This window comes from Pongo pygmaeus, chromosome 19, assembly GCF_028885625.2.
Source record: "Pongo pygmaeus isolate AG05252 chromosome 19, NHGRI_mPonPyg2-v2.0_pri, whole genome shotgun sequence".
Classification (NCBI taxonomy): Eukaryota; Metazoa; Chordata; class Mammalia; order Primates; family Hominidae; genus Pongo; species Pongo pygmaeus.
Window position 1 is genome coordinate 48,741,267 of NC_072392.2, and position 19,498 is coordinate 48,760,764.

The window sequence follows — 19,498 nt, forward strand, 5'->3', positions numbered from 1 at the left end:
TCACCCACTAACAGAATTCAGTGTTATCCTTGGTTGACTTCCTGAAATATATGGAACCAATTATAATCAGGAAGAAAATTCTCTGTGAATGGTCTACTAGGTATGGTATTAACAAAATCTTATTCGTAAGTATTATTCATTTACTTGAGGAGGAACATACACTTTCTGAATAGGTGTTGCTTAATCACACTGATTTGGCCTGTCTTCCTTCCTTTTTGAATTTAAATGGAATCTTAAGTTACCACAAATGTTCCTATTTCTCAGGAGAGATGTCCATCTACCCATGCCATTTTTTTTGGCCTTTCACTATCTCCTGAGACAACTCCAATTTAGGTTCCACTCTTGCACTTCAATAAATCTTGACCAAACTTCCCAAACTGCTAAATTCACTGGTTGGTTTTCTATGCTCATCTTATTTAATTTCTCAGTATTCGACACTGACTCCCATTTCCTCAACACACTCTTCTATTGGCTTCTTTGAGCCACGTTCTCTTCATTTTCCTTCTGCTTCTCTGGTTTTCCTTCTCAGTCTCCTTTGCTGGCTCCTCTTTTTCTGCTGATCTCTAAATATTCCAGTTCTCTAGGGTTGAGTCTAGTATCACTTCAAACACCATTCAAGGGTCTTCCATTTAAGGAGGATAAAGTAATGCTATCTTGGCCCCCTTTCTACCCTCAGAAAATCAACAAGAATAACAAAAACAGAAAAAGACACCACCTAAGATGAAACAAAAAACTAGCCACAACTCTGAACCACAATCTATGAAGAAAGATTGTGAAAAGCTATGAAAACTAGACCTAGTTGAGGCAGGTTGCTAAGACTGAATATATGCCTCTTCAAATCTCCGGCACTGGAGTAGAGTTCTCCAGAAGTAGGTTGCAGTTCCTGAGTAGCCAAACCAAAAATCTTGGTAAGAATGTCAGGGTCTCAGTATGCAGGTGGCTTTGGAACAAAATAAGTCCCATTTGACACTTCTAAGTATATGTAAGGTGAGGTTAAATGAAGAAATAACTAGAAATTCCTTTAAAAAAAAAAAAAACAACAGGCTGTCATAGTGGTGAGGCAAAAGAGAAAAAGTGCAGTGGCTCTGCAGCAGATGATCTTGATAAATGAAAAGAGGTAATGCTAAATCACCTCCCAGAAGTCTCAGACATACATAGGGAACTTGCTTTCTAGTTAGGCAAGCTTCTTGCCATTTCAGGGCAGGGAGTTGGTGAGACAGGGAATGAGCAGCAGACCACCAAACTCAGTGCATTTTATCTTTCAACCCAGAATGAACCATACCTACTCAAAGATGACAATCATTAGGCCAGGCGCAGTGGCTCACGCCTGTAATCCTAGCATTTTAGGAGGCTGAGGTGAGTGGATCACCTGAGGTCAGGAGTTTGAGACCAGCCTGGCCAACATGGTGAAATGCCGGCTCTACTAAAAATACAAAAATTAGCTGGGCGTGGTGGTGCATGCCTGTAATCCCAACTACTTGGGAGGCTGAGGCAGGAGAATCTCTTGAACCCAGGGGGCAGAGGTTGCAGTGAGCTGAGATCGCGCCACTTCACTTCAGCCTGGGTGAAAGAGCAAAACTCTGTCAAAAAAGAAAAAAGACGGTCATCAGAAGTGAACCAGAATGGGGCACATGATAAGATGTTAGAAGAAAAGAAAAAAAAAAGTAGGTAGTGGGTAAAACATCTGACAGGCAAAAGGCAGACCAAGAATACCCCCCTCCCCCCAAAAAAAACCCACAAAGTAGAAAAATTATGAAAGAACATTCTGTATGAAAGCAAAGAATACAAAAAAAATGTAGCTCTCTAAAATAAGATATCAAAGGTATCATTTAGAAGGAGAAATTGTGTTTAAAATCATTTTTTCAAGAGATAAAAAGCTAGAAGAGCTCAAGAAAAAAACCAGAAGAGAGAAAAAAAATCCACAGCAATAAAGTTCATATTAAAAGACATAAAGAGAATGGACACCGCTGAAAATAGAAGGGGACAGGAAGAAAAGGTGGAGAAAAGTAAGCAAAATAATTTTTTGTATTATCTCATTTATATGTAAAATCTTAATTTTTTTTTTACCTCAATAGTTTTTGTGGAACAGGTGGGTTTTGTTTACATGGGTAAGTTCTTTCGGGGTGATTTCCAAGATTTTGGTACACTTGTCACCCAAGCAGCAGTATACACCGTACCAGGTATGTAGTCCTTTTTTTTTTTTTGAGACGGAGTCTTACTTTGTCACCCAGGCTGGAGTGCAGTGGCACGATCTCGGCTCACTGCAACCTCCACCTCCCGGGTTCAAGCGATTCTCCTGCCTCAGCCTCCCAAGTAGCTAGCTGGGACTACAAGCGCCCACCACCATGCCCGGCTAATTTTTGTATTTTTAGTAGAGACGGGGTTTCACTATGTTGGCCAGGATGGTCTCAATATCTTGACCTCGTGATCTGCCCGCCTCAGCCTCCCAAAGTGCTGGAATTACAGGCGTGAGCCACAGCGCCAGGCCTGGTATGTGGTCTTTTATTCCTCGCCCACCTCCCTCCCTTTCCCCTCAAGTTCCCAAAGTCTGTTATATCATTCTTTTGCCTTTGCATCCTCATAGCTTAGCTCCCACTTACAAATGAGAACATATGATATTTGGCTTTCCATTCCTGAGTTACTTCACTTAGAATAATGGCCTCCAGCTCTATTCAGGTTATTACAAAAGACATTATTTTGTTCCTCTTTATGGCCGAGTAGTATTCCATGGTGTACCTATACCACATTTTCTTTATCCACTCATTGGTTCATGGGCATTTAGGTTGGTTTCATATTTTTGCAATTGCAAATTGTACTGCTATAAACATGTGTGTGTGTGTGTGTCTGTTTCACTTAATGACCTCTTTTCCTTTGAGTAGATACCCAGTAGTGGGATTACTGAATCAAATGGTAGTTCTCCATCCTGTCGTTGTACTGGTGAGATTACATTCTCACTAGCAGTGTAAAAGTGTTCCCTTTTACACCATATCCATGCCAATATCTGTTATTTTTTGATTTTTTACTCTGCTGATTATTTCTTTTGCTGTGCAGAAGCTTTTTAAGTTTAAGTAGGTCCCATCTATTTATTTTTGTTGCATTTGCTTTTGGGGTCTTAGTCATGAATTCTTTGCCCAAGCCAATGTCTAGAAGAGTTTTTCTATGTTATCTTCTATAATTTTTACACTTTCAGGTCTTAGATTTAAGTCTTTGATCCATCTTGAGTTGATTTTTGTATAAGGACCCAGTTTCATTCTTCTACATGTGGCTTGCCAGTTTTCCCAGCACCATTTACTGAATAGGGTGTCTTTTCCCCAGTTGTCGAAAATCAGTTGGCTGTACTTGACTTTATTTCTGGGTTATCTGTTCTGTTCCATTGGTCTACATGCCTATTTTTATAGCAGTACCATGCTGTTTTGGTAACTATAGCCTTACCGTATAATTTGAAGTCAGGTAATGTCATGCCTTCAGATTTGGTTTTTTTGCTTAGTCTTGCTTTGGCGGTGCAGGCTCTTTTTTGGTTTCATATGAATTTTAGGATTGTTTATTTCCAGTACTGTGAAAAATGATAATGGTATTTTGATAGGAATTGCATTAAATCTATAGATTGCTTTGGGCAGTATGGTCATTTTCACAATACTGATTCTACCCATTCATAAGCATGGGATACGTTTCCATTTGTTTGTGCCATCTAATATTTCTTTCACGAGTGCTTTGTAGTTTTCCTTGTAATCTTTCACCTCCTTGGTTAAGTATATTCCTAAGTTTTTTTGTTCTTTTTTTTTGTTTTTCAGCTGTTGTGAAAGGGACTGAGTTCTTGATTTGATTCTCAACTTGGCCACTGTTGTATATAGCAGTGCTACTGATTTGTGTATGCTGATTTTGTATCCTGAGACTTTACTGAATTTGTTTATCAGATCTAGGAGCTTTTTTGATGGGTCTTCGGGGTTTTCTAGGTATATGATCAGATCACTGGTGAACAGCAACAGTTCAACTTCCTCTTTTCCAATTTGGATGCTCTTTCTTTCTCTTGTCTGATTGCTCTGGCCAGGACTTCTAGTACTATGTTGAATAGAAGTGGTGAACGTGGGCATCCTTGTTTTGTTCTAGTTCTCACAGGGAATGCTTTCAACTTTTCCCCATTCAGTATGATGTTGGCTGTGAGTTTGTCACAGATGTGAGGTATCTGATAATGGTGACATTTCAAAACAGTAAATAAATATACCAATAATAAACATCAATAAACAGTGTTAGAAAATGGGCTAGTCACTTGGAAAAATAAAAAACACAGATCATTAGTGTCATAAGTTGAACTGTATTCTCCCAAAAGATACGTTGAAATCCTAACCCCTAGTATCTGTGGATGTAACCTTATCTGGAAATAGGGTTTTTGCAGGTGAAATCAAGTTAGGAGGAGGTCATTAGGGTGGACCTGAAACCCATAAAAAGAGAAAAATGCCCCATGAAGGGAGAGACAGGGAGAACACTGTGCAATGACAGAGGCAGAGACTAGAAGAAGAATGCAGCCACAAGTCAAGCCAAGCCAAGGATTGACGACCACTGCCAGCAGCTAGGAAGAGTCCAGGAAGGGTATCTCCCTTGACGGTCTTGCGGGGTATGGCTCTGCTGACACCTTGAATTTGGACTTCTAGTTTTCTGAACTGTGGAACAATACACTTCTTTATTTTAAGCCCCCCTGGTTTGTGGTAATTTGTTACAATAATCGTAGGAATAAAACTAGTTATACTAAAATAAATTCAATAAAAATGTCTCTTTCTTCCTTACAAATAAAGAAATGTAAATCAAATCAACAATAAGATATGCTTCTTCACCTATATAGAGCAAGAGTTTTGATAGTGAACAGTGTTAGCAAAAATATGCAACCTCAGGTATCTTCACTGTCACAGGTATCATCTTAACTGATCTGCTCAAACCACTCTCCACCCGTTCCCCATACAGTAGCAAGTATGATCTTAAAATATAAATCTTATCTTACTCTGCATTCCTAGCCTTAAATCTTTTCAATGGGAAACTTTAATCTCCAGCCAATCTGACACGCAGATATTGGTTCATCTCATGCCATCTACCTCTGATTACTGTGTGCACTGGCCTTCATTCATCTAAATTCCCCTATCCTCATCATTCCACACCTGTTTGTTTCCTAAATTTCATACAAGTTCCTTATCCATCAAAATTTCTCTATCCCCCATCATTCCACACCTGTATGTTTCCTTTGTAATACCAGTCACAAGTTGTTTTTTGTTTACTTGTTTATTGTCTGTCTGCAAAGGAATAGAGGACATATCTACCTTGTTCATGTTTTATTTTCAGAACGATCTTCTCTTTCTGTGGACAATTTCACATAATCTAGATACAAATAGCAACTTTTATTCTAGAAAAATAAAATTAAATGGTAACTACTCCAACTCAACTTCTGAGACAGACTTTTTGTTGCTGGAGAAGAAGGTTACAGAATATATGGGGCTCAGTTGGAACTGGAAGAATCAGTAAAAACTCATAGTATATGCAGGGCAAAGAGAGAGAAGAGGGAGAGAGGAAAAGATAGGTATGCACACACACGTTTCCTAACTCTGTCCCCTTAGAGAAACAGTAACACCAGATGAAGGCTTGGAAATACCACTTTTCTTAACTAAAAGGACTCAGGGCTCCTTGAAGAAAAGCAGATTCTATCACTGGAACAGGGAAAGTACAAAATGAACTTGGACTATCTTGTTGAGCCAGAAAGTAGGAAAGGCACATGTCAAAAGGACACAGGAGCTAGATTGAATGGACTTTCACTGCACCCATCTGCGACCACATGGGCATTAAAATCATGTCATTAATGAGCTGGGCGTGGTGGCTCACACCTGTAATCCCAGCACTTTGGGAGACTGAGGTGGGTGGATCACCTGAGGTCAGGAGTTTGAGACCAGCCTGGCCAACATGGTGAAACCCCATCTCTACCAAAAATACAAAAATTAATTGGGCATGGTGGCACATGCCTGTAATCTCAGCTACTCGGGAGGCTGAGGCAGGAGAATCGCTTGAACCAAGGAGGCAGAGGTTGCAGTGAGCCGAGATCACACCACTGCATTCCAGCCTGGGCAGCAGAGCGAGACTCCGTCTCAAAAAAAAAAAAGGATATTGTTGGAACAAATGATAAAATCTGAACATCAGCTATGAATTAGAAACCAGAATTGTGTCAAAATTACACTTTCTGATTTTGATCACTGTATTGTGGTTATGTAAGAGAAGATCCTTGTTCTTAAGAAACATACCCTGAATTATTTAATGATAGGGGCCTGATGTCTCCAATTTATTCTCCAATGGTTACAAAAAATAACTACATACATATATAAAAATATACAAAGAGAAATTAAGAAGCAAATAGAGCAAAATGTAAACAACTGGTAAAGAACAAAAGGGGGTTTCTTGTAGTATCGTCTACCTTTTTTGTAAATTTGAAATTATATCAAAATTAGAAGTTGATAATAAAAAGCCAACTTCTAATCCTCTTTATATAGTTAATTAATTAATTTAAAATAGACAAGATAGACTCTTAGTAAAAGATTCAAAAGATGTAAATGAATACACAGTGAAAAGTGTTTCTCTCTCATCTTTCCTACAGCTTCCCTCCTCAGAGACAACCACTGCTGCTGGTTTCCTGTGAATTCATTTAGAAACAGTTTAGTTGTTGTTTTTGAATGAATGGCAATTTTTTTTTCTCTAATTAAAATGTTTATCTTGGCAAAAGTCTCATGTAAGTAGATAGAGAAAAGCTGAGTTTTTTATGGCTGCATAGTATTCCATTTCATGGGTGATTATACAATAATATATTTAATCAGTCCCTATTGGACATTTAGTTTTGTTACTATGAACAATGCAAGTATAAATATAATGGTAGCTATTTCTTTGTGCATATGTGTATGTATATCTGTAGAATGCACATCTAGAATTCAAATTATTAGTTCAAAGGATATAAGCAATTTAAATTTATGAATTATATTGCCAAATTAGTCTCCAAAAAGACTGTACCAATTTAAACTTCTGCTTATAATGTATGACAGTTTCTGTTTCATGGGTGTGGGTTTTTTAACCAACAATACTGGCCTATTTAGAAAGGACAGAGTTTTATTGTCAAAATACACAAAACTTTGACCTCTTTCTTCACAGATGCGCCTAGCTTATGCAATGTTCATTAGGTTACTTTCAATAAGGTTCAGCCTACCTTGCCAGTTCTTAGATGAGAATCTCTCCCAAGGGTGAAAGCATCTTGTTTCTGCTTCTCTTGGCAAAAATCATGGTTTCCATGTGATGGAGTCAATTAGTTTTATCCCCTTGTTAGACTGTGTGTTCCTGAGATGGACAGGGACCATATGTTGGAAAGAGTAGGAGCTTTATTTTACTTTTGTTTTTATTTTTCTAGAGACAGGGTCTCGTTCTGTCACTTAGGCTACAGTGCAGTGGTATGACCATAGCTCGCTGTAACTTCAAACTCCTGGGCTCAAGTGGTTCTTCTGCCTCAGCCTCCCCAATAGCTGGGACTACAGGTGTACGCCACCATGCCTGGCCAATTTTTTGATTTTTCTGTAGAGACAGGTTCTCTCTATGCTGTCCAGGCTGGTCTGGAGCTCCTGGCCACAAATGATCCCCCTACCTTGGCCTCCAATTATGAGCTTTAGAGTCATACAGCACTGGAGCCCTGGGTTTGAACCCTGGCTCTGCTAGTCACTGATTGTGTGCATTTATAAACATCTGAGTAACTAGTAAGTGTCCATGTGCCAGGTACTATGTCAAGAGCACTCAAGCTGTCTTAAAATGATCTGGAAAAGGATGCTTTGTTTTGACCTTTTGTTAACACACTGAAGCCTAGAATTGACAACTTGGAAGAGGGCACTTAAGAAGCACCACCACAGTCCACCAGTGTAGCACTCAAGCTCTTGACATAGTACCTGGCACATGGACACTTACTAGTTACTAGAAGAATAAGACATAGTATTATTGTACTCAAAGACTTATATAAACAGACAATGCCATGCAGTAAGCACAACGATAGAGGGTTTAAAAACTAGGCTTTTTTTTTTTTTTTACACTTATTCCCTTCTTGTTCTCATTCTCCTCTGTCTCTCACTCTCTCTCTGTGTTCCAGAAAAGATTTAAGGCAATAACAAAGATAGAAAGAATGTCATGGAAGCTTAGAGAAGGATACCTAAACCAGCTTTAGGAGTGGGAGGCTTCAAAGAAGACTTCCTAAAAATTGTATTGCTTGACATTTGAATTATTTATGCAATTATATAATCTCCACATAGACAGTTCTAACCACTTCTTGGTTTACACTCTCTTAAAATGATTTGGAAAAGGATGCTTTATTTTGATCTTTTGTTAACACACTGAAGCCTAGAATTAACAACTTGGAAGACAGCACTTAAGAAGCACCACCACAGCCCACCAGTGCAGCATATGGGTATTCCCAGGCCCATCGATAGCAGAGGAAAGGGTGTATTGATTAAGAAAGTGGACTCTGGGATCTGGCTGCAGTTTACCACTGACTAGCTCTATGATCATGTGGAAGCTGTTTAACCTCCCTGTGCCTCACTTTCTTCAATTGATATAGTACCTTTCCCTCAGAGGATTGTTACAGGAAGTGAGATACTCTGCATAAAGTGCTCAGCACACTAATTAGTACATGGTAAAAGCACAATAATACCAAGTCCTATTTTTATTATGAGCAATAGCAGAAGTCATAAGAATGGCAGGAAATATCTTTCCTCCACTTGAGACCCATTGTTCAGCATGCGGCATCAGTGCTATGTTTCTGTTTAACATCACAGTGAGGGTTACTTCTGCTAGCATAGCGAATGGTGATCCAGCTTGGCTTCATGTTTATAAAGCATTCTTCTAGCAGTTCATGGGGACCCTCTAAGATCAAATGCCTTCAGTAAAATTGTTTAGGCTTACCACAGGACATAAGAACTAGTTAGGACCACTGGTGGTGGATTAAATGACGGACGTTGTGATTTCATTTCTCGGCTTTCTTCTTCTGGTGCAATATTTCTTCATTTGAGCTGCACAGACCAGAAGATGTGGTCAGGAGATGCCTAGTTGAATTATCTTACCTTTCCTCTGCAATGGAAAACAACTGTTTTTGATATATACATTTTTAGGTGATGCTTGCTTTTCCAAAACACAATTATTTATTAAGGCATGCCTAATTTTAAATGTTATTGATGTATTTAATTGTATTTGTATCCATTTGTTTATTCAATCAATCATTAGTTATTAGCACTCATGTTCCAAGCATTGTGCTGGGAGCCACAGGCAGAAGAATAAACAGTAGACTCATCTCCACCCTAATGCAGGCAATGATAAGGACAGACACTAAATGGAGGTCTAGGGAAAGCCAATAGAATGCACTGTACTGGTGGAGGGAAGCAGCAGTGTTTGAGGAATCCAGAGCAGGGCATGTGACTATACCACAGCAGAGAGAGCATAGGGAGAGAGTTGTGACAGGAGGGCCAGAGCGCGCAAGGCCTTAGGGCTTGTGACTTTATCCAAGGGTGGAGCTTTAAGTATTGATCACATTTGCTTTTCTGAAAGCTTCCCTTTGGCTGCAGGGTGTAAGGAATTGAGTGCCTGCTAATGGACCAGTTAGGAGGCACTACTCTGGTCCCAGGAAGGAATGACAGGGTCTCTGGTTGGGATGGAGCAGTAGAGAGACAGAGAAGTAGACAGCCTTTAAGAGTAGAGATATAATCTATTGGAGAAGGTAACTTACTGGGTATGAGAGGCAAGAAAGAAGGAAGTGTCAGGGTAAGTATCTCATGAGCTACTGAGCAGACCGTGATGCTCCATTAATGAGGATAGGGACAGGAGGCAACTGTGATTCAGACAGACTATGCAATCTGTTTGAGACACCTGAGAGAGATCCAAGTGGAGATGTTTCTCACACTTCTTTCTCTCATAGAATTAAACCCGATCCCCTGAACACAAAGTGAACAACACCGAGGATGGCAAACACAGATCATCAGCAGTGGAGAGGGCAAGCAGATATCCACACCATCACAGCCAGCAAACACAGCAAGGAGAACACATACTTCATTGCCCCATTTAAAAGTGGAAAAATATTTTAAAGAGACAGGAGATATCTGGGTTCTATTTAAATTTTTTTTTTTTACTAACTGAATTCATCATACCAAGTTCCTCAGTGATTCAACCTTCCTGGTATAATAGAAACAAACAGAATACCTTCCTCCCATAAAACGTTAACTACTAAGGTCTCATGCAATTCAGTTTTTTAAAAAATACAATAAAGAAGCTATACAATGTCAGCACATGAATAAATCACCATAGCATTGTTTAGCTATGAAGTGCTTGTAAGATTCTCCCCGGGGCCTGAAAGCTTTTAAGGAGATGAATAACACCTCCCTTCTCAGGTCCAGTCCCAAGGTGTAACTTGGGGCAGCAGCTTGCGCCAGCAAGATAGCAGAAGCAGGAAGAGAGTCCGCCTGAAGACAAGTACTCCTAAAGATTGAGAAAGAGGCCATCCAGGTACAACATAGCAGTTACGTCAGACTACGACACTTCCTGTTTACAGGAGACTATAAAACCTTTGCCCCGTCCTTACTTGGTGCTGAGGCCATTTTAGGCCTCAGCCCGCCTGCACCCAGGCGCTCATTAAAACAGCATGTTGCTTCACACCACCTCATGTTGTCTGTTAGCGCGCTCTCGGGGTTCGAACCGATACAAGAACCTTGACAGTGCTGAGTGTCCAATAATGACAGGCATGAAGATTTAAACCAAAACATAAGAATGAAAATTACCTATTAATAATAATATGACACTGATTTTCTCTTTCAACCAACAATAAACATAATTTCTCCAACATGGGGCTCAATATTTATATATTTATTCCTTTTCATCCATTCCATTTAGAAATGATTTCCCATTATGGTAACATTTGGCTACTTGGCACGCCTAGGGAAGTAGTTAGCTGCATTTTACCTTAACTGAGGAGTTAGCTTATTTATAAATCAACACTGCTCAGGAAAATGAAGGATACCTGGACCTGATGCAGAAAACTCTTTAGTAGGAATTCACGATTATATGAATTGATAACAATTATGCATTTTAAATAATATTAAAAACCATGTGAATTACAGTATTAAACATACTTTTTTTTTTGAGACTGTCTCACGGTGTTGTCTGGACTGCAGAGCAGTGGCATGATCGCAGCCTCACTACAACCTCCACCTCACAAGCTCAAGTGATCCTCCCACCTCAGCTTCCTGAGTAGCTGGGACTACAGGCGCGGGCCACCACATCCAGCTAATTTTTGTATTTCTTGTAGAAACGGGGTTTTTGCCGTGTTGCCCAAGCTGTTCTCGAACTCCTAAGCTCAAGCAATCTGCTGGCCTCAGCCTTCCAAAGTGTTGGGATTACAGGTGTGAGCCACCATGCCCAGCCAAACATCCTTTTAAAAAACAAGTAAATCCCACAGATGGCTGAGGACTTTAACTAAATAGAATAAACTTAAGATTCTCATCCCGTCCCACTCTCAAATTTATACTGGTAGGAAGCCTCTCTACCTTACATGGTACTGAGGTATTTCACTCCATGAGAGGGGTCTCTGGACGACAGGAAACCTAAACAGTATATTCTGTCACTTTTAAATAACTATGCCTAATTCAGAAAATGACAGAAAACTTAGTCAGTACACTGCATCACTTTTTTTTTTTTTTTTTTGAGATGGAGTGTCGTTCTGTCACCAGGCTGGAGTACAGTGGTGCGATCTCAGATCACTTCAACCTCTGCCTCTCAGGTTCAAGCGACTCCCCTGCCTCAGCCTCCCAAGTAGCTGGGATTACAGGCATCTGCCACCACACTCGGCTAATTTTTTGTATTTTAGTAGAGATGGGGTTTCACCATGTTGGTCAAGACAGTCTTGATCTCCTGACCTCGTGATCCACCCGCCTCGGCCTCCCAAAGTGCTGGCATTACAGGTGTGAGCCACCGCACGTGGCCTGCTGCATCACTTTTTAAAAAATGTAGTTCCTTATCCCACTTTTCATAACATGTGAAGCCTGTGATGTATTTAAAGAAAGGTTTTCCCAGGTGTTATTAAAAATCCTCAGGTACCCAGATAGGCAGCTTTTGGGCACAGGCTGGGAGGCACAGTAGTCCCCCTTATCCAAAGTTTCGCTTTCCGTGGTTTCAGTTATCTTCAGTCAACCATGGCCCAAAAACATGAAGATATTTCGAGAGAAAGCTCACATTCATATAACTTTTATTACAGTTTATTGTTATAATTGTTCTATTTTATTATTGCTGTTAATCTCTTACTGTGCCTAAATTATAAATTAAACGTCATCACATCTATGTACATATAGGAAAAAACAGTACATATAGTGTTCAGTATAGGTGGTCTCAGGCATCCACTAGACATCTTGGAGTGTATCCCTCACAGATAAGGAGGAGCTATTGTAGTTGTGACAAGAGACACTGAAGACTTTCATAGGTGGTTAACGTCAAGCGCATGGATTACTTTCATTTCAGTTTACTGTCACAAAACTTTTTTAAATTCAATAAACAGATTCACTCTGACCTAATATTTATTATGCATCAACTCTGTGCCTAGAATTATTTTAGATCTTTTCCATGTATGTTGCTAATTATACATTTACTAAATATTAATAGAAAATCTTCTAAAGCCCTCTTTTGTTGACATCATGTGCCCAGTTACAGTTAAGAAAGAAATACGTTTATGCCAATCATTTAACCATCATCTCTACTTGGAAAAATCCGAATTACAAAGCACAGCTTTCACTGACCTGGGAAGGAGATCTACTTCTACTACAGAATGGATTGCATGAGTAGAAAAACCGGAAAGTTTCCCAGACGCTCCTAAAGTTATTGTTTGACTATTGTTTTTGTTGGGGTGAATTAATAGCCAACAAGGAACTGAGCAAAGTATTTTAAAATCAGCCAAAATATTTATTGAATGAATGAAGGGCCAGACACCTTGTCTGCTGGCTCTCTTTGGCTTTCCTCGTCAGAAGTCTGTAACATCCGTAAGGCTGCATTTCCTCATAGAAAGCTTTTAATAATTCCTATATTCTGCACTATCCTTATACTTCCTATATCTGGCATTTTCTTTTAGCTTAAGTTTACCTTTTTTTTAAAGAATAATCTTCCTTGTGTCTAAGGTGGAGTAAGTGGTTACTTCCCTTCCCCTGTCCACAGTTAAGGAGGCTCAATCACTGCTTCAACGTTGGGAGTGTCTGGAGGCACACGGAACTTCTACGGTGCTAATCTGGTAATACTGTAACTCTTTTGATGCCAACAGCCCCTAAATGGAAGCTAAGAATGTGAGATGGCATCCCCAAGTGAAATATCAAAAGCTGCTCACTGGGGCTGTCAATAATGTCTGTTCATTTTGGGATAGAGTGATTATGGTAAGGGAAAGGGAGCTGAATTTGGAAGGGTGTAAAGAAGACCTAAAGTAGGTGAAAGACATCAGCTATTGCCACTCTGCAAAGAGTTTTCACCTTTAAATGATGGTTGAGATATGGCATTTTACAGCTTTCTTCCTAGATTGTAATCAAGTTTCCTAAGACAATGTGAACCAAATTTCTTTTTATTTATACTTATTTCTAGTATACTGCTGTGGGGCTCAAAAAGGTTTTTAGTAAGTAAGGTAAGAGGGAACTGGAACTACTAAGAGATTCATTATTAAAATTTCTAAGAATTAAATGGGTCCACATTCAGATACACAAATCAACACATGCTAAAGACAAACATGATTTGGATAATCTACTACTTTGCTTTAGCCAGTCAGTCCTTTTCCACTTGTGAAAATAACCAAGTATTTTCTATATTCAGGAATACCAGACATCAGGAAGTGAACTAAGAGAATAAAAATGTAGTGGCGAAGGAAAGAGTCAAAAACTAAAAACAGATCAAATACATCAGGAAATGGAAAAAACAAATAATTTTCCCTATTTTTTAGTCCCTCTAGCAGAAATTAAATCTCTTTTATTGCTAGATCTAACTGAGAAAGAAATTTGTGTAGGTCGATTGGCTGCCAATTTAAGACAAATAGTATAATATTTTTTAAGTATCATCCCAACCATGACTGCATTCTGAGCTTCACAAGCCATTAAGAAAATCTCTAATTGTTCTTAAAAAATAGCTGTCCTCAATCTCTTCAATAAATGGTGTTAGGAAAACTAGATATCCATATACAGAAGAACGAAAATATAACTTTATCTCCCCTCTTAAAGAAGAATCAATTAAAAATGGATTGAAGGCTTAAACATAAGACCTGAATCTATAAAGCTACTAGAAGAAAACACGAGAAAAGCTCAATGACACTGGTCTGGGCAGTGATTTCTTGGATATAACCTTAAAAGCAAAGAGCAAAACCAAAAAAAAAAAAAAGAGCAAAACCAGACAAATGGGATTGCATCAAACTAAAAAGTTTCTGCACTGCAAAGGAAACAATTAATGGAGAAAAGAGAAAACCTACAGATTGGGAGAACATACCTACAAATTGTACTTTGGAAAGGGACTAATATTCATAATATACAAGAAACTCGAACTACTCAATAATAAGAAAACAAATAAACTATCTATTTAAAAATGGGCAAAGGACTTGAATTGATATTTCTCAAAAGAAGATATACAAGTGACCAACACATATGAAAAACTGCTCATCTCTAATAATAAGAGAAATGCAAATTAAAACCATAATGAGGTATCACCTCATACCTATTAGACTGGCTATTATCAAAAAAATGAGATAAGAAGTGTTAGAGATGATGTGGAGAAAAGGGAACCCTTGTACACTGTAGGTGGTATTATAAATTATACAGCCATTTTGGAAGACAGTATAGAGTTCTTCAAAAAACTGAAAACAGAAGTACCTTATGATCCAGCAATCCCACTACTGGATATATACATACCCAAAGGAATTAAAATCACTATGTCAAAGATCAGTCTGCACTCTCAATCACTGCACCATTATTCGCAATAGCCAAGATATAGAAACAATCTAAGTTTTCATCAACAGAAGAATAGATTTTTAAAATGCGAAATATATATATAAAACAGAATACTATTTAGCTTTTATTTTAAAAAATAGGAAATTCTGTCATTTTTGATAACATGCATGAACCTAGAGGACATTATGCTAAGTGGAATAAGCCAGGCAGAGAGAGACAAATACCACATGACCACACTTACATGTGGAATCTAAAAAAAGTCGAACTTAATAGAAGTAGAGAGTAGATGGTGGCTACCAGAGGCTGGAGACCAGGGGAGGACTGGATGGGGAACGGGGAGGTGCTGGTCAACATGTACAAAGTTTCAGTTAGAGAGGAAGAAAAAGTCACAGCAGGGTGACTACAGTTATTAATAATGCTTGCATATTTCAAAATAGCTAAAGGAGCTATTTGTTTTTGTTTTTTATTTGTGTTTGTGTTTTTGTTTTTCCAGAAACAGGGTCCCACTCTGTTGCCCAGGCTGGAGTGCAGTGGTGTAATCATAGTTCACTATAGCTTCAAACTCCTGGGCTTGAGCAATCCTCCCACCTCAGCCTCCTGAGTAGCTAGGACTACAGGTGCGTGCCACAACACCAGTTAATCTAAAAGAGACGATTTTAACTGTCCTTATCACAAAGAAACGATAAATATTTGAGGTGAGATATGCTAATTACTCTGATTCGACCAGTCCACAATGTATATATGTATCGAACATCACACTGTACCCCATAAATATAATTATTTGTAAATTAAAAATAAAACAAGAAAAAAAGGAAAGTGGCTGTCCTCTAGTTCAATCTTGCTCATTTAAGCAGTAAACAGTTTCTCTAAATGTCTATTAATATGACATTTCAAAAAAGTGAAAGAAAAACTAAGCTTATTTATAAATAATATTATTTGCAAATCTTTACTTAAGCCTCACATCTTCTGTGAATAAGATTTGAAACTAAATAATGTGTGATTGAATAACTAAAACTACTAATATTCTTATTTTAAAATTCCAGGAAATACTTTGTCTCAAGATTTTGCTTATAATTCGTCTAAGTTTCAAAAGTCAAGGGTTTGGCCAGCGTGGCCAGTATATTTGGCAGAGACAGGGCTGAGGATTCGGCTGGATCACTGGGCTGGTGGTGGGGCCAGGGTAAGGATTCCACTGGTGCAGCTGGGTTGTCCAGCAGGGGAGGGGTCTAGGAAGTGGCCTGCATGGCAGGGGGAGTGGAAATTGGTGACATACAGGAAGACTGAGAAAATAAGTATATATGTTGAGGATAATGGGAGCCCAAGTTTCTTCCTACCACAGAAAGAAATTACAAATATGAAAGAGGGAAGGTTAAAGTAAACCCCACGGTGTTAGATTGAAATGGTAAATATCAATATGGTACCTATCAATAAATAGACAAAGAAACAGATGTAGACATATGTATGTGTGTGTGTGCATTCCCCAACCCCCTTCCTAGCTCTGTTTGCTTAGAAAGTGTAAGAGCAATGACACACCAATGGCAACAACCATATCTACCACCCAGTTCTTGATTTCCAAATGCTATACTAAAGGAAACGGCTGAATCCATAATGGAGACACAGAAAATACAAGATGAACCTGGACTATCTTTATGAGCCAGAAAATAAGGAAGTTCTCATAGAATGACAGATATGTCCAAAGGATACTGCAGCCAGCTGAAACGGACCTCCACTATCCAAATCTGGGATAGTTTATTGTGGAAAATAAGGAGAATCAATTCAGTTGTTGACTATCTGTTCTCAGTCTTCGCTGTGTGGTATACAGCTTTTACCCTGACCAGCCTTCTAGGAGACACATACCATTGATTACAAGGGAGATCAGACTAATGGGAATGAACTGGCACAAATTCATCACCACAAATGAACAAACAGCTCAAATCTGTGCTCTTCTGACAGTATGATCATTTGTTTAAAGTACCTAATATGTAGATGCCTACATATCACCACATATGTATATATTTTGCTAATAAGCTTCCTCTTTGGACACAGAGAAGCAACACATTTATTTATGCTTTGAGTACTTTATTATGTCAAGGTACTAACAGTTTGGATGTAGAGACAAATAGTTTCAATTGCTAATGCATTAAAAAACATTTTTTCTAAGTTTTATTTTTAATATCAGCTAAAGAAAAAAATTTTTTTCTGGGAAATAACTTGTAAAACATGGTATCAATTAAGTTGGTCTTAAATTTTCCCTTTCTCAAATCCTGACTAATCTGACTAATCTGACAAAGATTAATCACTTAGGGAAGAAAAATATTTTTCACTGTTAAAAATCTGTGGTTAAGAGTTAGTTTGACTTTTAAAAATAATTTTCATATTGAAACAATTTCAAACTTAAAAGTTGTAAGAAGACCATTAAAAACTCCTAAATTTCATTCAGATGAATGCCCAATTGTTAATGTTCTCAAATTTGTCTTATTCTCATATACATGTATGTGTGTATGTAGACCTATAACATATATATACATACAGATCTATTTCACTCGTTCATACAGATTATAATAATCTATTTGTGTGATCAACCAACTAATTTTAAACACAGAATGATACATGATTTTGTTCTTCAAATGATGCTTCATCAAGTTAGGAAAGGTACCTGCTGGTCTAAAAAAGATGGAGGTTTCATTTTGTCTTGGTTTTAGATTTGGTGGCCAAATCGCACTATTACACACTAGTCCAGTAGCCAAACTGTCTATGGAAGTTAGACAGGCAAAGATAAGTGGAACAGAAAATAAGTCAGTCAAACAGGGCATGGTGAGGGCTGTGAGAAGCATGAGCCCTGTATAAAGTAAGCAGCTGTTAACTCTAGCAGACGGTTCCTATTCTGAAATATGAACCAAGTTGTGCCAGAACTTCCAATTTTTCTTTCTTTCTTTTTTTTTTTTTTGAGATAGAGTCTTACTCTGTCACCCAGGCTTGAGTGCAGTGGCGCGATCTTGGCTCACTGCAAGCTCCGCCTCCCAGGTTCACGCCATTCTCCTGCCTCAGCCTCCCGAGTAGCTGGGACTACAGGTGCCCGCCACCACACTCGGCTAATTTTTTGTATTTTTAGTAGAGACGGGGTTTCACTGCGTTAGCCAGGATGGTCTTGATCTCCTGACCTCCTGATCTGCCCGCCTCGTCCTCCCAAAGTGCTGGGATTACAGGTGTAAGCCACCACGCCTGGCCCAGAACTTCCAATTTTTCAAGAAAAGCTGGAAATATGTATTTTAAAAGGATGTTATCCTATTTTAAAACCAAACTAATGTTTACAAATTATGAAATTGGTTTGGGAAAAAAATCATTTATAGCTTATATACATCGCACTACCAGCTGACAGGTGTAATAATCATTCCCAGTTAATTTCTGGTCATGACTAATCTGAAAGTTCTAACACCATAAATAGGCAATACACACTTTGCAAAACAATGAAAAAAAATGACCCTAACCCCAAGGATCCTGCAGTCAATTCTCTTGCAAAGGAAGTGATGCCATATAAACTACACTCTTGCTGGCTAGGATTGATTCCATATTACAAAACAACATCTGCAAAGCAGAGCTTTTAAAGGAATCTTACAGAGTAGTCCCACTTATAAAGAATCTAATCCAAACACAGTAATTACCAGGAAATTTGTAATGATTCAAGAGAACAAAGACTTTTGTTTTTAAATTTTTTAAATTGTTTTAAAAAAGAACACAAGCAAGGAAGTTCCCTTTGCATTCAAAGGCTGAATGGAAGATTTATCTAGTAATACTAGTATTTATATGCAGTCATCCCTTGATACCAGAGGAGAGTTGGTTCCAGAACCTCTTGTGGATAGCAGAATTCTTGGATGCTCAAGTTCCTGACATAAAATGGCATAGTATTTGCATATAACCTATGCACATCCTCCTGTATACTTTAAATCATCTCCAGATACTTATAATGCCCAATACTATGCAAATGCGATGTAAACAGTTGTTATACTATATTTTGGGGGAATGATGACCCAAAAAAGTCTGTACATGTTCAGTACAGATGTAGATTTCCGAATACTTTCTATTAGCAGTTGGTTGAATCCACAGATGCAGGACACATAGATATAGAGGGCTCTAATAGTATGACTAACACTAACTAGTATGACTAGGGTTTACTTTGGAGTTTACAGGAATATACTAAAATTATTAATAAAACTGATGCAATTTCTATGTTTAAATATTGTCCTTTAAGAACTATTTGAAGACCCACCATCTCCATAAGGCTTTTCTTGACACCTCTAGCCTGGAGTGATCTTTCTCCCTCCACTGGACTTTCAGGACAATTACTGTCTCTACAATTTATTTGCCAATTAATTGGATGTTGCACTGGGGCATCTCATCTATTACCCTTTTAAGCAATTAAATGTTTCACTGCTATCTAGTATTTTAAATGCTTCTACATTTGTTTATATTCTCTAATAGTTCCTAGAACAGTGTTATTTCAA

The 19,498-nt window shown here is 38.4% G+C and overlaps 1 protein-coding gene across 4 annotated transcripts in view; it reads right to left on the reverse strand.

The window, feature by feature from the left end:
* The window catches only part of MYO1D (myosin ID), a 376,049-nt gene that overhangs the window by 283,201 nt on the left and 73,350 nt on the right, over positions 1-19,498 (reverse strand). The window contains exon 1 of one of the 4 annotated variants that reach the window (XM_054459991.2): positions 7,226-7,347. The exons of the other annotated variants lie outside the window; for them this stretch is intronic. The gene's annotated coding sequence lies outside the window, so the exon portion shown is untranslated. Of the gene's footprint in view, positions 1-7,225; positions 7,348-19,498 lie in introns of those variants that run through there. 4 annotated transcript variants of the gene reach the window in all.